This window comes from Hyperolius riggenbachi, chromosome 5 (assembly GCF_040937935.1).
Source record: "Hyperolius riggenbachi isolate aHypRig1 chromosome 5, aHypRig1.pri, whole genome shotgun sequence".
In the NCBI taxonomy this organism is placed as follows: Eukaryota; Metazoa; Chordata; class Amphibia; order Anura; family Hyperoliidae; genus Hyperolius; species Hyperolius riggenbachi.
The window spans coordinates 52982255-53000063 of NC_090650.1; the positions used below are offsets into that span (position 1 = coordinate 52982255).

The 17809-nt window shown below is 44.2% G+C and overlaps 1 long non-coding RNA gene across 1 annotated transcript in view; it reads left to right on the forward strand.

Moving 5' to 3' along the window:
• The first annotated feature begins 15428 nt into the window (after positions 1-15428).
• LOC137519612 (uncharacterized) overlaps positions 15429-17809 on the forward strand; it is a 31001-nt gene continuing 28620 nt past the window's right edge. The window contains exon 1 of the long non-coding RNA XR_011021032.1: positions 15429-15538. This is a non-coding gene — a long non-coding RNA (uncharacterized lncRNA). The remainder of the gene's footprint in view (positions 15539-17809) is intronic.

The window sequence follows — 17809 nt, forward strand, 5'->3', positions numbered from 1 at the left end:
ATTATCAAATTTGATGATGATCAGTGCTGCCATCATGTGTATCGATGATGTGGCTAGTGGCGTAGCTAAGGAGCTGTAGGCCCTGATGCAAGTTTTACATTGGGGGCCCCCCAAACACTCTATACGTTACAATTGATATGATGCACCAAAACCTGCCACTGGCAATTACAGTGTCAGAGGTGCAAGAAGGGGGATGGGGAACAGTTTGTTAATGATTACCACTATTCACAGTATCTATAGAAGTGATTATTATGAGCACTGGACCAATAGAGAGCTAATACTGTAGTTGAGGGAGGGCCCCTCTGGCCCAAGGGCCCCGATGCGGTCGCAACCTGTGCAACCCCTATTGCTACGCCACTGGATGTGGCTGATTTTCAAGCCGAGCATGTCGATCAGACGTGCTGCAGGATGTTGGGCCGTTGTGGTTGACTGGGTGCACGGCTGTAACGTGAGCGATATCTGGATGAGAGACGAACACGAGGAAATCCCCGGCGCTGTTCCCCCAGTGTATAAATGCACATGGGCATTAACACATCACCTGTCCTGTGTCGCGGTGCCCATCCATCTTCTGAATCCGCTGCTATTCCACTACACGCCGCCGGCGCATAGTGTGTGGTGTCATGCGCCATGCTGGCGGCGCGTATAGGGCGACTAATAGAAGAGCGGCGGATTTGGAAGACTGATGGGCACCCCAACACAAGACAGGTAATGTATAAATGCACATGTGAACAGGGTTGAGCCAGTTGGGACCATCTCAGCCAATTACCGAGAGATTTGATGCTGAAATTGATCGGGAATTGGCCTGCAGTGTATGGGCAGCCGGCAGATCTCTTTCTAATCAGATCCGATCATAGAGAGAGATTTGTCACTGGGTCGAATCGGCCCATCATCGCCGGATGTATGGCCACCTTTATTCACCCAGGATTCGCAATGGGCTGGCTTATTCTCCAGGCTGATAGGCGCTCCACTCAGTGTCCTGGTACCAGGGGTAAATCTATCCTGCTTCAAGCTACAGAAGAGCACCTTCTACTCTGCACATAGCTTTAATTGAACCTGAAGTGACATCAAAAGTAATAAAATGCAGATGACCCCGTATAGAAGGAGACTATTCTCACATTCAGGGATACTGCTTTCTACCTCCTTGTTAACCCTTTCCAATCCTATGTCGGCCCATAACTGACACTGGCCTTTTCCACCATAGATCCAATGTTGGACATAGGCCTCAATTCACTAAGATCATGCTGGAGATAATAAGGCAAGAGAAAACGTACCTCCACATAAGAGAGAGTTATCTTATCTCTTCATTCCTTAAGTTACCTCCTCTGTAGTTAATTTACCTCCTCTGTAGTTAATGTACCTCCTCTGTAGTTATTTTACCTCCTCTGTAGTTATTTTACCTCCTCTGTAGTTATTTTCACACACAGTTAATAAAGCCTGTCTTTAACTCTGGAGTTATTTTAAGGATTGAAGAGTTAACTTAAAGACAGAAGAGTTAACTTTAGGTTTGCCTGAGGTAAAATGTTTCCTGAATACTACATGCCTTATCACCATGGTAACAACTCCAGAAGAGTTATTAAAGACAGGAGATAAGCTTTGTGAATTGAGGCCTTAGTCTGGTATAGGGAACAATGGCCAACACTGGGTGGCACTGTTGCTGGATAAAATCCAGCACAGCATCGGCCCCCTCAGATGGTGTCGAATGAAGTCTGATGCTTTGATCACCACTGGCCCCATCCTCTAATTCTGTGTAGCTTAATTTTTAAATATGAGATACATTAATTTGGGTGCATTTGAGCCTATCACTAGGAGCGCATCTGCCGGATCTAGTCCGCCACAACATCACCCTATGATGATCAAAACGTCCGACACTTTGACCTCCTCTTGCACCACACTGTGCCGTGTAATTTTGCAATTATGCTGGCTGGTAGCGTGCAATGACCAGAGCTAGAGTGCGTGAGGCGGCACTGAACCCACCCTCTCGCCTGATGCCGTGTTGTCTCCTCGCTCTAGTGTTAGGAGGTAGAGATTGTCCAGTTCCCTGCTGCTGTAGCTCTTCCTGGCTCCATACTATAGAGTTATGCTTTCTGGCTTACAGGTGTGCCTGGAGCGTCAATGACTGGTTTAATTAACGGTTGTTATCCATGTCCTTGAGTATAATGGTAACATAAGCTAAGTAGGTAGGGTCAGGGGCAAACCCAGGATTTTTAAAGGGGGGCAGGATTCCTGAAAGGTCTCCCTTAGCCACACACCATACAGTATAATAAATATGGTAGGACATCATGCTGGGTACACATAATTCAATTTCCCGTCTGACTGACAGGATCTGACAATTATTTCATAAATGTGTGATCTGCTCCCGATCGACAATGGGATCGGTTAGGAGCAGTTTGGATGAGGACAGCCGACATTAGTAATGAAGGGGAAAGTGAAGCATTCACACAGCAGGGCACAGGGCTGTTCTCATACCCAACTCTGTTAAGTGCCCCAGAGTGGCTCCATCCATGCTCTGTACATCTAAAGTCAACTGTATCCGGTAACTTGTGCCTGTCCCCAGAGTGTGGGCAGCTGTAATCTCCAATCCCCCCACACCCCGGTGCTTGCCTATGAGGGTGTTGGCTAATTTTTTTCAGCACAGACATTCTCTGATCTAAAATGGAGTGTGGCACCTGCCAGAATACATAGATACTAATATTGTGGCAATTGCAGAAAGAGAGAGTCTAGGAAAGTGAATGCAATATACATGTACGTCCCATATTTCACTCATCTGCACTGACTTTTAATCCACTCCAAGATTTAGGCCTCAATTCACAGAGCTTTACCAAACACTTTATCAAACGTTTGATAATTTTCCTCATGGGTAAAATTTAATTTTGAATTCACTAAGGTGTTATAGATTTATTGATCATTTCATCGATAAAACATTCGATAAATCTATAACACCTTAGTGAATTCAAAATTAGATTTTACCCATGAGGAAAATTATCAAATGTTTGATAAAGTGTTTGATAAAGCTCTGTGAATTGAGGCCTTAGTCTCCTCCCTGAGATGTGTGCTCAGGTGAGCAAAAGGACCTAAACCTGGATTTAGCGGTTTTCTCCTGTGAGGACTTCTCAGCTGGGAAATAAAATTATCCCAGCATGGTTTACCCTGATCTGGGAGACCACTCAGGCTATGAGTTAGGTTGCAAAAGTATTGTGATTTGTGTGGTAAAAAATTGTATGTTTAAGTTGTTTGTACCAAGACAAGAATCGGGCTTTGTCTTGTATAGAAAATGTTTTTCAGGGCTCTTTCACATTAGGGCAGATTTTCTGCGTTTCAACGCAAAGGGTAAAGTTTGCGTTACCCAAGGTGAAATGAAAGTCCATAGACTTTCATTTTAGCTTTCACATATAACGCAGCCTTTTTGTGCGTTGCGTTACACTGCACCCAGGCGCAGTTTTTCGGCCAACGCTAGCTTTATGCGTTACAATGTTAGTCAATGTAAAACGCACACTATGCGCGTTTTTAATCCGTTAACGCAGGCAATCAGTCCCAGAATGCAACAGAGGAACAATGTAGAAAGTTGAAAACTAAAAGAAAAAAAAAATTACCTGCGTTTTTCTATGTGCTGTAACGCATTGAAAACGGATTAAAAACGCACACTCACTGCAGTGCAACGCATATCAAAACGCATTAAAAGACATACAACAAAACGCATGCTTTGAGCGTTCTCCAACGCAAGCTCTGATGTGAAAGAGCCCTCAGTGTTTAAAGAGACTCTGAAGCGAGAATAAATCTCGCTTAAGAGCTCATAGTTAGCAGGGGCATGTGTGCCCCTGCTAAACCGCCACTATCGCGCCGCTAAACGGGGGTCCCTTCACCCCCAAACCCACCCCCGCAAGACTTGGTCGCAGACGTGGTTGTTCCTGGAGGCAGGGCTAACGGCTGCAGCCCTGCCTCCAGTTGCGTCTATCAGCGGTGCATCGCCGCCTCTCCCCCGCCCCTCTCAGTGAAGGAAGACTGAGAGGGGCGGGGGAGAGGCGGAGATACGCGCTGGCAGACGCGCGTGGGGCAGGACTGCGGCGGTTAGCCCTGCCCCAACCAGGAAGCGCTCCCCCGCTGCACCGAGGGGATTTGGGGGTGAAGGGACCCCCGTTTAGCGGCGGTTTAGCAGGGGCACACATGCCCCTGCTAACTATGAGCTCTGAAGCGAGATTTATTCTCGCTTCAGACTCTCTTTAAGTGGCAACGTTTAATTATGCTTATTTTCTGTAATGTGTACAACACAAAGTTTGGTGCTGTTAAACCACAACTCTCCAGACCTGCTTCCATCTATGTCAGTCCTAGAAGCACCTGCTACCTCTCCTTTGTGTTGCATTATATATTTCAGTATTTATTATTATGAAATATAAAATATCTTTACTGCATGCAGTGTACCACCCTAGTGCAGTGATGCCCAAACTGCAGCCCCAAATCCACTAACTTATCATAGAGTCCCAACACTACAATTAAATGTAGCAATTACCCCACAAATGAAATGCAACAATTATCCCTCATTCAGTAATAACCTTACTTATGAAATACAGCAATTACTCCATTGTGATGGCCAGCATGGATGTGCAGAGCTCCAGTAACTGGACAATATTACACACCTAGTACTCAAAACAGGCAAAACTAGTGGCTAGCTACATTCATTGCTTCAAATCTACATTAAAATTTTTTAGATTAGAATTAGTACATAGTTCAGTCAGATAGAGATGAAAAGAGATGGGCACAGCTGCTAAAATACCCTTTATTTGTGGCTGGGTAGACACATATGGATTACAGCAGTGGGGGGAAGGCGAAGTCTGACAGCTGTTTCGCAGGGACTAGCCCTGCTTCATCAGAGACCATTGCCTCGATTCATAAAAAAGTGTTAGGTGATGTAAATCAGTGCGGGGAAACTCCACGCACGGTATTTCTGACTCCAGGGTGGGCATTCATAAAATGTTGCTAGTTGCGATATCTGAGCGGAGATTTCCCGCTGTAGGCAGGCGGTAGGCTGTCGGGAGCCTTGCAGAAACACAGGAGCTGGCTGAGTCCCTCCATGCGGTGTTCTCTCTGCTGCTGCTTGGGAGGTCTGTCCTATTCACTGCAATGTATTCCGCACGCTTCTCGCCACATCAGAGGTAGCGGTAATCCCCGTCCGCATACCGCTTCCTCTAATCTTTATGAATTGACATTTTGTTACTTTTGTTAAGATAATCACCGCACAAGGCGGTGATTTATCGTTCTTCTCAGGAATGTCGGCTTTTCATGCGGAAAAAGCCTTTATGAATACAAGTTTTGCTATGTGGTCGGTAAAGTGAGCTGTTTTCAGCATTTCCGCATGCGGGAATGCTTTATGAATCGAGGCCCATGTCTCTGATGAAGCAGGGCTAGTCCTTGCGAAACAGCTGTCAGACTTCGCCTTCCCCCCACTGCTGTAATCCATATGTGTCTACCCCGCCACAAATAAAGAGTATTTTAGCAGCTGTGCCCATCTCTTTTCATCTCTATCTAACTGAACTGTGGATCACTATAAAGGAGCGCGCTGCAGGTAAGCCCTGTGTGGTTGTATCCGTCCCTGCGGCATTTAGTGCCAGTGTCTTTGATTATTTTGCAAACTAATTGAATTAGTACATAATTTGCATCTGTTTTGCATTTAAGGCATGTATTTCGCCCCAGTGGGGCTCTGCGTTGCCTCTGTTGGTTTTCATTTCAGGTGCAGCCTTGAGCGCTGTCATTTGTCTGTCTGTCTGCTTGATGAAATGTGTGTACCATTTATGATTAGCAGCACAAGGAACATTATGTTTTTATTGCTAGACTAGTGTTAGGCCTTCCCCGAGAGGGTCCGTCATCGCCACGGGGAAGTATATTAGGTAATAATCTATGCACACATTATCACTGAAGCTAACACCCTCCTTTGTCTGTTTTGAGAGCTAGGTGTGTAATATTGTCAAGTTGCTGGAGCTCCGCACATCCATGCAGCTAGATCATTCAGGTTTAACTTTTGTTTGAAAGCGCTGCCATGTCTCACGCTGTACAAATTGAACATAGGGAGATTAGGTAGCAGTGACTGTGAGGGAGGGACCACTGAAAGATTGGAGAGGGCACAGGGTGTCAAGAGGATGACATGGGGAATACTGCTGGCACAGGCCAGTGTCTTGACTTTAAAAATGCGAGAAAGAATGGTTTTCTTCCTTTCCGTTTTTTAAAATCTATTTTCTCTTTTTTTCTTTTTGAACAAATCTTTTTTTTTTTTTGTCTTGTTCCCACTGTTCTATTGTGGTGATTTTAAAGAACAAGCGACACCCATGCTAACCTAGAAATAAAAAACACACATATATAAGTAGATAAATACTAGTTCTACTTACATAACAGATGCATTGTGCTATCCACGTACTGATTCCTGTGAATTTTATAAAGGAAAAGCAGAAAATCCTATTCTAGGCAGTGGCCATCTTGCCAAGCTAATGCTGACATCATATCATCCCTGACTCTTGTTTTTACCCCTCCCTTCTCTTGCTCATTGTGTATTCATTAGCTGCCCTCCTCCCAGAGTCTTCAGAAACTCCCACTGAGGTGTATACTAGGAACTGCACTGTCTTATCCTCCAATCCCTGAGTCACCTCAGCCTTGCTTGTAAATACAAGTAATCAGAGGGTGTTTCTGATAAGAAAGCTATGATGGGAAATAAATGGTAGGAGGAGGAATATATTATAGATAAAAATAACTCCCAGCATTCAACTCTTTGGCACTAGGGCCAGTGCTCCTAAAGTATGTGATAACTCCAAACCATAACAGCAGAAAAAGTTTTGCAAGTTTTGAATGCAGGATTAGCATCTTTATCACTTAATACACTCAGACCAGTTGCTGTTGACATTTGATTTTTATTATTATTATTATTATTTAGTATTTATATAGCGCCGACATATTACGCAGCGCTGTACAGTGTATATATATCTTGTCACTAACTGTCCCTCAAAGGAGCTCACAATCTATTCCCTACCATTGCCATATGTCTATATTATGTAGTGTAAGTACTGTAGTCTAGGGCCAATTTTTAGGGGGAGCCAATTAACTTATCCCTATGTTTTTGGAATGTGGGAGGAAACCGGAGTGCCCGGAGGAAACCCACGCAGACACGGAGAGAACATACAAACTCTTTGCAGATAGTGCCCTGGCTGGGAATTGAACCAGGGACCCAGCGCTGCAAGGCGAGAGAGCTAACCACTACGCCACCGTGCTGCCCTACGCCACCATTTTTATGGTGACAATACAGCTTTAATGACGATAGCATGTATGGGGGCTTTGCTATTGACTGCTAAAATCGTAAAAAAAAATACACAAAAATTACTCAACTTAAAAATGGATTAAAATCGAATCAATTGAACTTCTAAATCATAATTATGTATGGCCATAATGCCAAAAATGTACACAAAATGTTGCGTAATCCTAAGTAGCAGATTATGATCATCACTACACACATGGCACACGGTGACAACACAGCATAAAGGGTGATAGAAGTGAGCCCAGCTGTCATCCGTGCCGCACATCACCGCCAACCCTCACCCTTCACTTAACCTTATGAGTGTTGCTAGAAGATGAGATCAGATGCCGCTGATAACAGCGCCATGTAGGGCTTATTACTGATCCTATCAAGCCCACCACGTGTGTCATTGGAAGTAATTTCCTGCTTTGCTTCTTACCCATATTTACATGGAAATTGCAGGTTCTGCTGTCCACGTCGGGCTGGAAGGATTGTTGATTAATTGTGATTAAACTATTGATAACACAATAAAGAAGACGTGCTGTTCATGTCTGCGGGAAGATAAAAGGCAGAAGGGTAAACACATTTCAGCACTCCACTACCCTACAGGAGGATTAATGCGGATCCGAGATGAAAAACTAACTATAACAAGTAACTTGTCTATATGTCTTATCTAAAGTTTAGATAGTTTACACAGCAAATCTAGCTGCAAACAGCTTTAATAGAATATGATTGATTATTCCTGTGATACAATGACAGCAGCCATGTTATGTCGCATTACACACAGGCAAGCTGATGGCATCTCCAGCCCTCAGCCTGTGAAACCTTAACTACCCTCCTCCCTCCTGGCTCTGAAATCTCTGGCTAGTAACCTCCTCCTCCTCCTGCCCAGACTGAGCTCCCATAAGCCCTTGCTACATGAGTCTGAGAATGCCAAGGCTCTCTGAAGTGGGCAAAACGCTTGTTTAATTATAGGGAATTCAAGTATTAAAACAAAACAAAAAAAGTATTTGGCTTGAGGAATGCCCTATAAACTATATGAAAGGAACACAATTATGCAATGAGGAAAAGTTTATCTCGGATCCACTTTGTATACTGTGTATAGCTTGTCTTGCTGCATTTAGTGTACAATGCCCAACAGGTACCTAAAAGACACTAATCAAAGCTGAAAGAATCATATTTTCTTCCCCCATCCTCAGAATCATCCTCGACATTAACCTGATTTTAAGGGTACCCATACGTTGTTCTATCTTACGGGCCAATCAACCTTCTGGTTTGGTAATTTTATCAAATCAGAAGATACCACAACATGGTCGCCCAATCTTTCAATTCATTTCCAGATGAATTTGGTCAAAAGCACCAATGGAGAATGCAGGAAAATCTTAGTTGCAAGGGCTCAACTGGATGCATGGCGGAAAGGGCGTTCATCGTTCGATATGGTAACAATTGACAGACCTCTGGCTATTGTTCTGCATAGTATACCAATAACATTTCTATAGCGCATTTCTCCCATAGGACTAGCTCTGAGGGCTAGTTAACAGAGTGCTTTTTCAGCACTTTGGGACCTCTGGAGAACTATGACATAAATGCAGTATTCCTGTAGCCTGCTTATCAAGACGTCATGGTCAACTGTATCAAAGGTCAAGCAGTATCAGGATAGAGCACTCTCCTCTGTCTCTTGCCACGAGCAGGTGGTTGCAGATTTGGATGAGGGCATTTCAGTGCTGTGATGTTTCCTGAAGCCAGACTGGAATGGGTCATAAATGTGTTGTACGATTTTATCTGGTGGTATATAGATTTTCAATTACCTTCCATATATATGTGTATATAATATGTGTGTGTCTGTGTGTGTACTGTGTGGTGTTGAGGGTTCACCTGTCACGCCAGCACACATCGCCTATACCACGTGACATGTGGGATCACATGACACTGGAGGACGCCAGGATTCACATCGGCATACCAGGTGAATCTTCAACACTGCATGGGGTGGGGGGAATATACATTTGGGGGCGGCCCCAGGACAATTTCCAATAGATATCATGCTGAAATCTATTGGAAATCAGTGTGCAGTGTATGGACAGTGTATGAGCAGTGCCGACGCTATATAGATGCATCACCAGCCTGCAGGCTAGCGACACATTTTGTGGAATAGAATAGAATCCTCCTGCCCTCTGAGTCTCTACACTTTACTGCTCAAGACTTGGCCTCCATCCAACCTCAGAGATCCAGGTGCAGTTCCAGCACCTGTGGCAGCCCTGCCAGCGGAGAGCATGCATGCCCTTTCCATCTCTCACGCTGCATATTTTTTTTTTCAGTTGACTTCTTAGCTCTTCTCTAAGCCTGATTATCCGAGCAGTAGGCTAAACACACTAATGGCTCTTCCGTGCTCTTGCCAAGACAGGTGACTCCCGAGGCAGCTAAGCTGGAGCACGATTGTCACTTTGCAACTTCATTCCATTAAGCTAATTGTATTTAATGTAAATCTAATTTGCCAGCGCACAATGATTCGGAGATTCCTCTCCGTCTTTTAGAAAATTAGTTTCAGCGCGGCTAATCCAGTATTAAATTTCTCCGAGTATAAAAAACTGCATCGGTGACATTTTTTCCCCCCCTCGCTTGTGATATTTTTCTTCTTTGTTCCAATCGGTGGCTAAGTAATTGGCAGTTCTGGACTCGGTTCCGGTGATCTGAGGCTTGGCTTCCTTCCAGGAAAAGGACAAACGCAGGTAATCTTGGATTAACCGCGCAACGGTTATTTGCGGTAACCCTAAAGGGGAATTATCACCTTTTTTACAAGTCATGTTAATTAAACAGAGCATGTTAAGAGAATTACCATGACATGTCCTTGGGACACGAATGAAGGATATGCAGAACGCATGTATATGTGTGCTTTGCATAAATTAACCTACATTATTCATCCTTTCTATTTGCATTAAGGGGAAACCAGCGAAGAATCTGAATCTTCCCTTCACCATTGTTCATTTTTGTTTTGTTGAGGCATCATTTATATTTTTGCATTTGTTTTTTTTTTTTTATCAAACTAACAGACCAGGGAAATGTTTAATATTCTCCAGCATTGTTTAATATTAGAAGAATGAGTCCAGATGTTTAGTAATGGGGATAGGCTGGCCATTTTCATTTAATTGAAAAAATAAGTTCTGATTCCAACAGTTTATGGAGTTATTGTTCAAAATAATTTAAAGACAGAGAATGTAATTGGCCTCTTCCAATGGTTTAAAATTAAGCTCATGATTTCAAGCTGCAAAGGGAGACAGTGGGTGGCCACCAGATTGTACTAGCCAACCAGAACATGGCTACATGGCTCTTGACCTGACCAATGGGCACCTTTGTGCTCCAGAACTGGCCAATCAGAGGTATCCTGAAGCAAGTCAGTTTCAGTGAGGTTAATATGGGCGCCGGACACCTGCGATATGTGGGTGCTGGGGTTTGTTTTTTATAGAATCAAGCTCCAGATATTGATGACGGGGCTCAGTTAATAAATACCTAATCTCTGGGTACTGGCAATAACGAAATTAACAGACATACAGGATTGGCTACAGCATAACCAAGATCCAGATATTGGTCTTGGGGCTTGGATATTGTATAACTCAGCTCCAGATATGGGCAATAGCTACATTTCAGAGTGCCAGGGCCCATGTATTATATAGCTGAACTCCAGATGCTGCAACAGGGTATAGGTTAGCATTAGTGTTAGAAGAGCTAGTAGTGTTTGTGAATAGGGTAGAGTGAGATGATAGGATAGGGTGAGGATAGAGATAATAGTCAGGGAGTGGAGGTTATTAGCAATTAGATAGGGTTTTGGTTGGGGAAGGGGGGAGAGAAGTAGTGTTAGGCATTAAAGAGTACCAAGAAAGAAAAAAGCAGAGAATCTGTAAGGCTCTGTTAATGCAGCCAGGATCAGCAGGTGTCAGTGGCAATAACTCCTCTGCACCTCCCCAAAAATGACTAGAGGTCTGAAATACCGCCTCCTCCATCGGCAAAATCAGCTGTGGCCACCCCCTGCTCAGAAGTGGCAACCTACTAGGTAGCTGCTGAGCTGGAGCACAGCAACACAGGTGGGTGTGGCCAGTGGCCACAGCTTTGGCTGCGGCAGTCTTGCTGATGGAAGTTTCAGACCTCTAATCATTTACAGGTGAACAAGCGAGTTACTGCCACTGACACCCGCCAATCCTTGCAGTTTTAATACTGAGCTTTACAATCAGGGCTCTTTCAACCTCATATGTTTATAATCTTGATTGGCACAGAGTGATCACCTGCTAAGGAGCCAATGAAACTGGCTGCTGACCCATAGAACCAAGCTCGACTGTCACATCAGACTTAAGCTCAACACACACCATACAATCTTGGTTGTACAGATCTACCAAATCTATGTAATATAAGGGCCAACAGATTGAAAATACCTTGAATGATTGATTGGATAAGCTCTTATACTACATGAAAGTGGTAAGATTGAACAACCAAGATTGTATGGTGTGTGTTGAGCCTTAGAGAGCTGCAGATGCGGTGTAGATTCTCACTTCTGCAGTCCCAAACCGGTTAAAGTGAACCTCCAGACCAAAAATCTACTCAGTAGCACTGAAAAGGCTTGGTGTTTCTTTAACAGTTTCACAGCATCAGAACTTTGTTTTTCTTACCCAAGACTCATTTTTAGCTGCATAGAAGCTAAGCTCTGCCCATCAAAGAAATCTACCCGGGCATTTTCCCCCTGATGCTGTGCAAAGCATGATGGGATTTCTGATGTTGTTCTCGTTGTCTAGCACCCGCATCTAGGAGGGGTGATCAGGACACAGGACGGTTGGAACTGTGTCTCATGCTCCCTGTCACCTCCTTTCAAACCTTTCAATGCACCCATGAAATGAACACATTTGCCTGTTCTTTTAAAACAGGGTGGGTAAGAGATTATATTACCCATCTATTTTAATTAACATAACTAATGTAACTTAATACAAGTATGTTTGTTTAAGCTGAAGTTCCTCTTTAAGCAAGTAGGTAGAATATCGGTTATATAAAATTACCAAATTTCTACAGTACCTTGTGGCAATGCCCACTTAAACACATGACAGCATTTAAAGGGAACCTAAACTGCGGATATGGATTTTTCCTTTTAAAATGAGCCTGCGCAGTACAACCCGGAGGACGTCCGATGATGTCAGTGCGCCGGCGTGAAACGCACAATGGAGCGCAGAAGAGGCCCGACCTGTCCGCCGGCCTGGCCAGGTCGGGTCGGCCACCGGAGACCACCGGGAGCCTGCGGAGCGGCGCCGAGGGCACCTCCTGCCTGCCACGGGCTGGAGGAAGCCCCAGGTAAGTGGATTTTGTTTTTGTAGCGTCCCTAAAGCTTCCCTTTAGTAGAAGCTCCTGCAAGAACAAGAGAGTCACCACCTCAGTGATCTGGGAAACTCCTGCACACACTCCAGATTTCAGCAAAGAAACATCAAAAGGAAGAAAATGTACCATGTTCTGTTTAGAGACTCTGGCATCAAATGACCTGCCAGTTATTTTTTATGAAGCGTGCTTATCCCTCAACTTAATATTTGGGGCTGGCCTCCACCAGGAATAGTTTGTATTTTTCCTCTCTGAACATTATATTTCTTATTGATGACATTCCTCTTGGCACTTTATGTGGTTTGCTGCAGAAGACATTCCTTAGATTCCGTCCTAGACACATCCCTGAACACAATGTGGATTTATGTACCAAGCCCTGACTGCAGGTAACTCTACGGGGAGTCATTATATGGAGAATGTGCAGAGCCCAGAAACAGGATGTAACCGCATGAAAGATGAATCTACCTTCAGCATTTAAGACTACTGGGCAGAGCTTAGAGAACAGCGAGGAAAAGGTCACAAATATCAAGTTAGTGTGATGCGTAAACAGCCGTGGACAAGTCTAACCTGCATCCATCTTAAAATGGCGCCTGTGAATAATAGCGCACAGTGTTGCCGCTAATCCGTTTGCCGCTTATCGCTATTTAACATTAAAGCCTTATTGTTATTTAGCGTTAAAGCCTTATCGTTATTTAGCGTTAACACACAGAACCCTCTCTGTACCTATCCATAACCCCTAACCACCCCCCCTGGTGGTGCCTAACCCTAACCACCCCCCTGGTGGTGCCTAACCCTAACCACCCCCTTGGTGGTGCCTAACCCTAACCACCCCCCTGGTGGTGTATATTGTACTGTAACTATACCTAACCCTACTCTCACACAGAACCTTCCCTGTACCTAACCCTAACCACCCCCCTGGTGGTGCCTAACACTGAGACCCCCCTGGTGGTGCCTAACTCTGAGACCCCCCTGGTGGTGCCTAACCCTGAGACCCCCCTGGTGGTGCCTAACCGTAAGACCCCCCCCCCCCAGTGGTGCCTAACCCTAAGAACCCCCTGGTAGTGCCTAACCCTGAGACCCCCCTGGTGGTGCCTAACCCTGAGACCCCCCTGGTGGTGCCTAACCCTGAGACCCCCCTGGTGGTGCCTAACCGTAAGACCCCCCCCCCCCCCCAGTGGTGCCTTACCCTAACCTTGACCGTGTTACATTAAATCCATTCACCGTTTTGTAGTTAAATAACGTCTGCAGTTTGGCTTATGTAGGGCGCTAGTGATAAATAACGTTAGTGTGTGCCACTATTGATAAATAACGTTAGTGTGTGCCACTATTGATAAATAATGTTAGTGTGTGCCACTATTGATAAATAACGTTAGTGTGTGCCACTATTGATAAATAACGTTAGTGTGTGCCGTTTTTCTTCTTTTTTCCCTGTGCGCCATTATTATGCAGTACTAACGATAAATAGCGTTAAGCGTATCTTTTTAATGCGGCGCCATTTTTATGCATAGGCGCTGTGTGCCATTATTCACTGATCCCGTCTAACCTAGTCAGTAAAGGGTCAAGTCTGCAATCTGAGATTAGAATGCAGAGCGATGAAAATCACCATCACTGTATAAGTAAATTAAGTTCTCATTATATGCAAGTAGCTCCACCTCCTGTTGCTTTAATGTGCGGTAAATTTGCATCAGTCACTAATGCACAGTGTTTTGTGCACTGCAAGTCTGTTCTTGCTACAATAAATATATTGAAGGATCCTGTCTAGCAGCATCCCCTTATGTTTCCCCTTCTGGCCAGTAGAGTGGGCGTTCCCTCCCCAACACAAAGCAGATCATCTGACCCAGCCCACCTCCACCTACTGCTGAGAGAGATTAACTCTCTGTGGACAGTACTGCAGCTCCTCCCTGCTCAGTGTGTAATGAAACATTTAACTCTTTCTCTTTGCAAGCTATTGCGCATGCACGTCTCTCTCGATTGCACTCCCATAGCTGCAGAATCCTGGAAGTCCGCAGTACGCTGCGTTCTGAAAGTGCACTGTTCACGAAGACTTTAAATGAGCAAGCTCAGAATGCTCCAGGCCACCGGAGTGTGATAGAGAGGCTTGTGGACGCGGTGCAGTTGTGCAGGAGCAGGATAAGCTGTATACCGGCTGAATCCTGCGCCCAAGTCTCCCGCGCCAATTACATACGTATGCTGCGGTTGTGCCTGCGCATGCACAACAGCCTTTGATCACAGCTGTGGTCAGGGATCTTTCTGAGGTGCTAGTGGTGCACCGGACAACAGCTGAACTACACAGAGAATCCAGATAGACTGCTAGGGGCTGGAAAAAGCTCCAGGTAAGTAAATCTGATCTCCGATGCCTAGAGTTCTTTCTAAAGTAATGGCAAGCGTGGCCGAGCAGAAGGGGGAGGGGGGGGGAGGTATCTAAAGAATGGAGAGGATGGTGAAGGAGCCCACACACCTCATGTGGCTGGAGGAAGCCCCAGATAAGTATGCATACGCTGACTAGTTACATCTCAGGTTTCCTTTATATATAATATATGATTGACACATCATTATTGAGGATTTTATTCTGTTGCTTTAACATAAATGACTATAGGAATAGCAGAATGTCAAAATGTTCTCTTTAGTTGTCCATTAATCCCACTCTTCTATTTAAACGTATGTAAGAAGTAAAAGCATCAATACTCTTTCACTGAAGACCCTTTCAGCTTACAGAGATTTTATACTTGCTAATTTACAATATGTAATACATTCTAATCTGTATTATATTATTTTATACCTTTTTTTTCTTCTTTTGCTTCAGATTCAGAAGGCAGCATCTTTCATTTCCTTTATAGGACTGAAGTGAAATGTCAGCGCGGCTCCTGTTATATGACTTTGTAATTTAGTCATTAACCTCTGCAATGTCTATTAGAGTTTCCTGTAAGTAATAACGTCCAAATATTTTAAATGTGTCAGTAATAATAAGGCAGCTGGCATGAGGCACTGTCTAAGTGCTGAAACAATGAGCACTGGAAATGAATGTCACCCACATAGCTGGTCCTGCTCACAAATAGAGGGGGGAGGATTTCTGTAACTGTGTTCTTCACATCTAAGTAACCAGCACAAGCATATGAGGGGAAAAGGCTTCTTAAAGAGAAACTGTAACCAAGGATTGAACTTCATCCCAATCAGTAGCTGATACCCCCTTTCCCATGAGAAATCTTTACCTTTTCTCGATTAGATCAGGGGGAAGGGTCTGTATGGCTGATGTTGTGGTGAAACCCCTCCCACAGTGTGATGTCATGACCATGGTTCTGACAGTTCCCTGTCTATGAACCTCATTGCATTGTGGGAAACAACTGCTTTTTCCAACGGAGAAGCAAGCAATGAACTCTGGGTAACGAACATTCCGTGCAGATAACCTTGCAGAACTAAAGATGTCACCACCAGTGATACATTTCAGAATGTAAATCAGGGAGAGGAAAGATTTTACAATGAGCAAGCACTAACTAACTAATCTATAAATAAATATTGTAAAAAAAATGAAAAATTATCACCTATGAGAAAAAGTGAATTGAATAATGGCCATGAGTGGTAACTTGGGGGTTTCTCACTGCCTGGCTTCCCTTTTGTGGCTTGTAGGTTTTGTAATTGATGATTAAACGTGTGCCTGAAGGAAAGAAAATTGCCCCTGGGGGGTTAACTTTTCAACACTCTGCAATTGAAAAAGTAGTTGAAAAAGTACTGTCAAAATGTGTATTTTCTTGCTTGCTGAATGTAGTTTGCTTTCTTAAAACAGAAGATATTTGTGATAATTAAGCTGTAAGTGAACAACTGTGGTTTCCCACAATGCATCACTCCTGAATATGCACATTATCTATTTATGCCCCTGAAGCCAGGCTTACATTCAGACCCGCTGGTGTATATTGCAAACCTATAGCTTTTGACTTTCAGGCCTTTTCAGATGGGAGGCTGAACTGCACACTTGCCACCCGCCAGTGCAATTAAATGCAGCCGAAGGGCCGACCTTAGGTTTCACAGCGCCCTGAGCGAAACCTGATTTTTGTGCCCCCCCCCCCCCCCCACACACACACACACACACACACACACACACACACACACGCCCATATGCAATTCACCTTTTCTCCTAAGATATCTCCTAGAACAGTGGTTCTCAACCTTTTTGACGTTGTGACACATCACGCCAAATGCTCAGATCTCTGTGAAACATCACATATGTATAACTTAAAAAAATACTGTTAATAACCACAAATGGATGGAAAGAGTGCTTTATCTATATATATAAAATCGTGTGTGTGTGTGTGTGTGTGTGTGTGTGTGTGTGTGTGTGTGTGTGTGTGTGTGTGTGTGTGTGTGTGTGTGTGTGTGTGTGTGTGTGTGTGTGTGTGTGTGTGTGTGTGCCGCGATCACGTGAAAACGGCTTGACCGATTTGAACGAAACTTGGTATACAGATCACTTACTACCTGGGATGATATGTTCTGGGGGTCTCGGGTCCCCCCTGCATACGTGGGCGAAGCTACAAACAGCAAATCAGATTTCACCCATTCAAGTCAATGGAAAAAATGAAAAATTCTGCCATTCTCACAGTAATCAAGCCAGAGTCCCCACACTTGGCACAGTTGGTCACTTGGTGACCGAGGTTACAAATCCAGGAAAAGTGGGCGGAGCATAAAACAACCAATCAAATTTCAGTCGTTCATTTTAAATGGGAAAATGTAAACTGCAGCCATTCTTAGACTGTTAAATGCAGGGTTCTCAAACTTGCCACAGTTGGTCACTGGGTGAATGAGATTAAGATTCAAGAAAATGGGTGGAGCCTCCAACATCCAATCAAAATTCACCTATTGATTTTCAAGGGGGAATATTGAAACTACTGCTATTCATACACTTTTAATGGCAGAGGCTTTAAACTTGCTACAGTCGGTCATTGGGTGACTGGGGTCCAAATTCACTAAAGGGGCGGGGCCACATACAGCCAATCAGATTTCCTTGGTGGATAAACTGCTTCCATTCACACATTTTTTTATGCCAGGAACCTGAAAGATAACAAACTTGGTCATTGAGTGACTGTGTGTCAAGGTTACAAAAAGTGGGCGGAGCCAAAAACAATTTTTACTGGGAAAATATAAACTGCAGCCATTCTTACACCGTTAATGGTAGAGTTCTCAAACTTTGCACACTTGGTCATT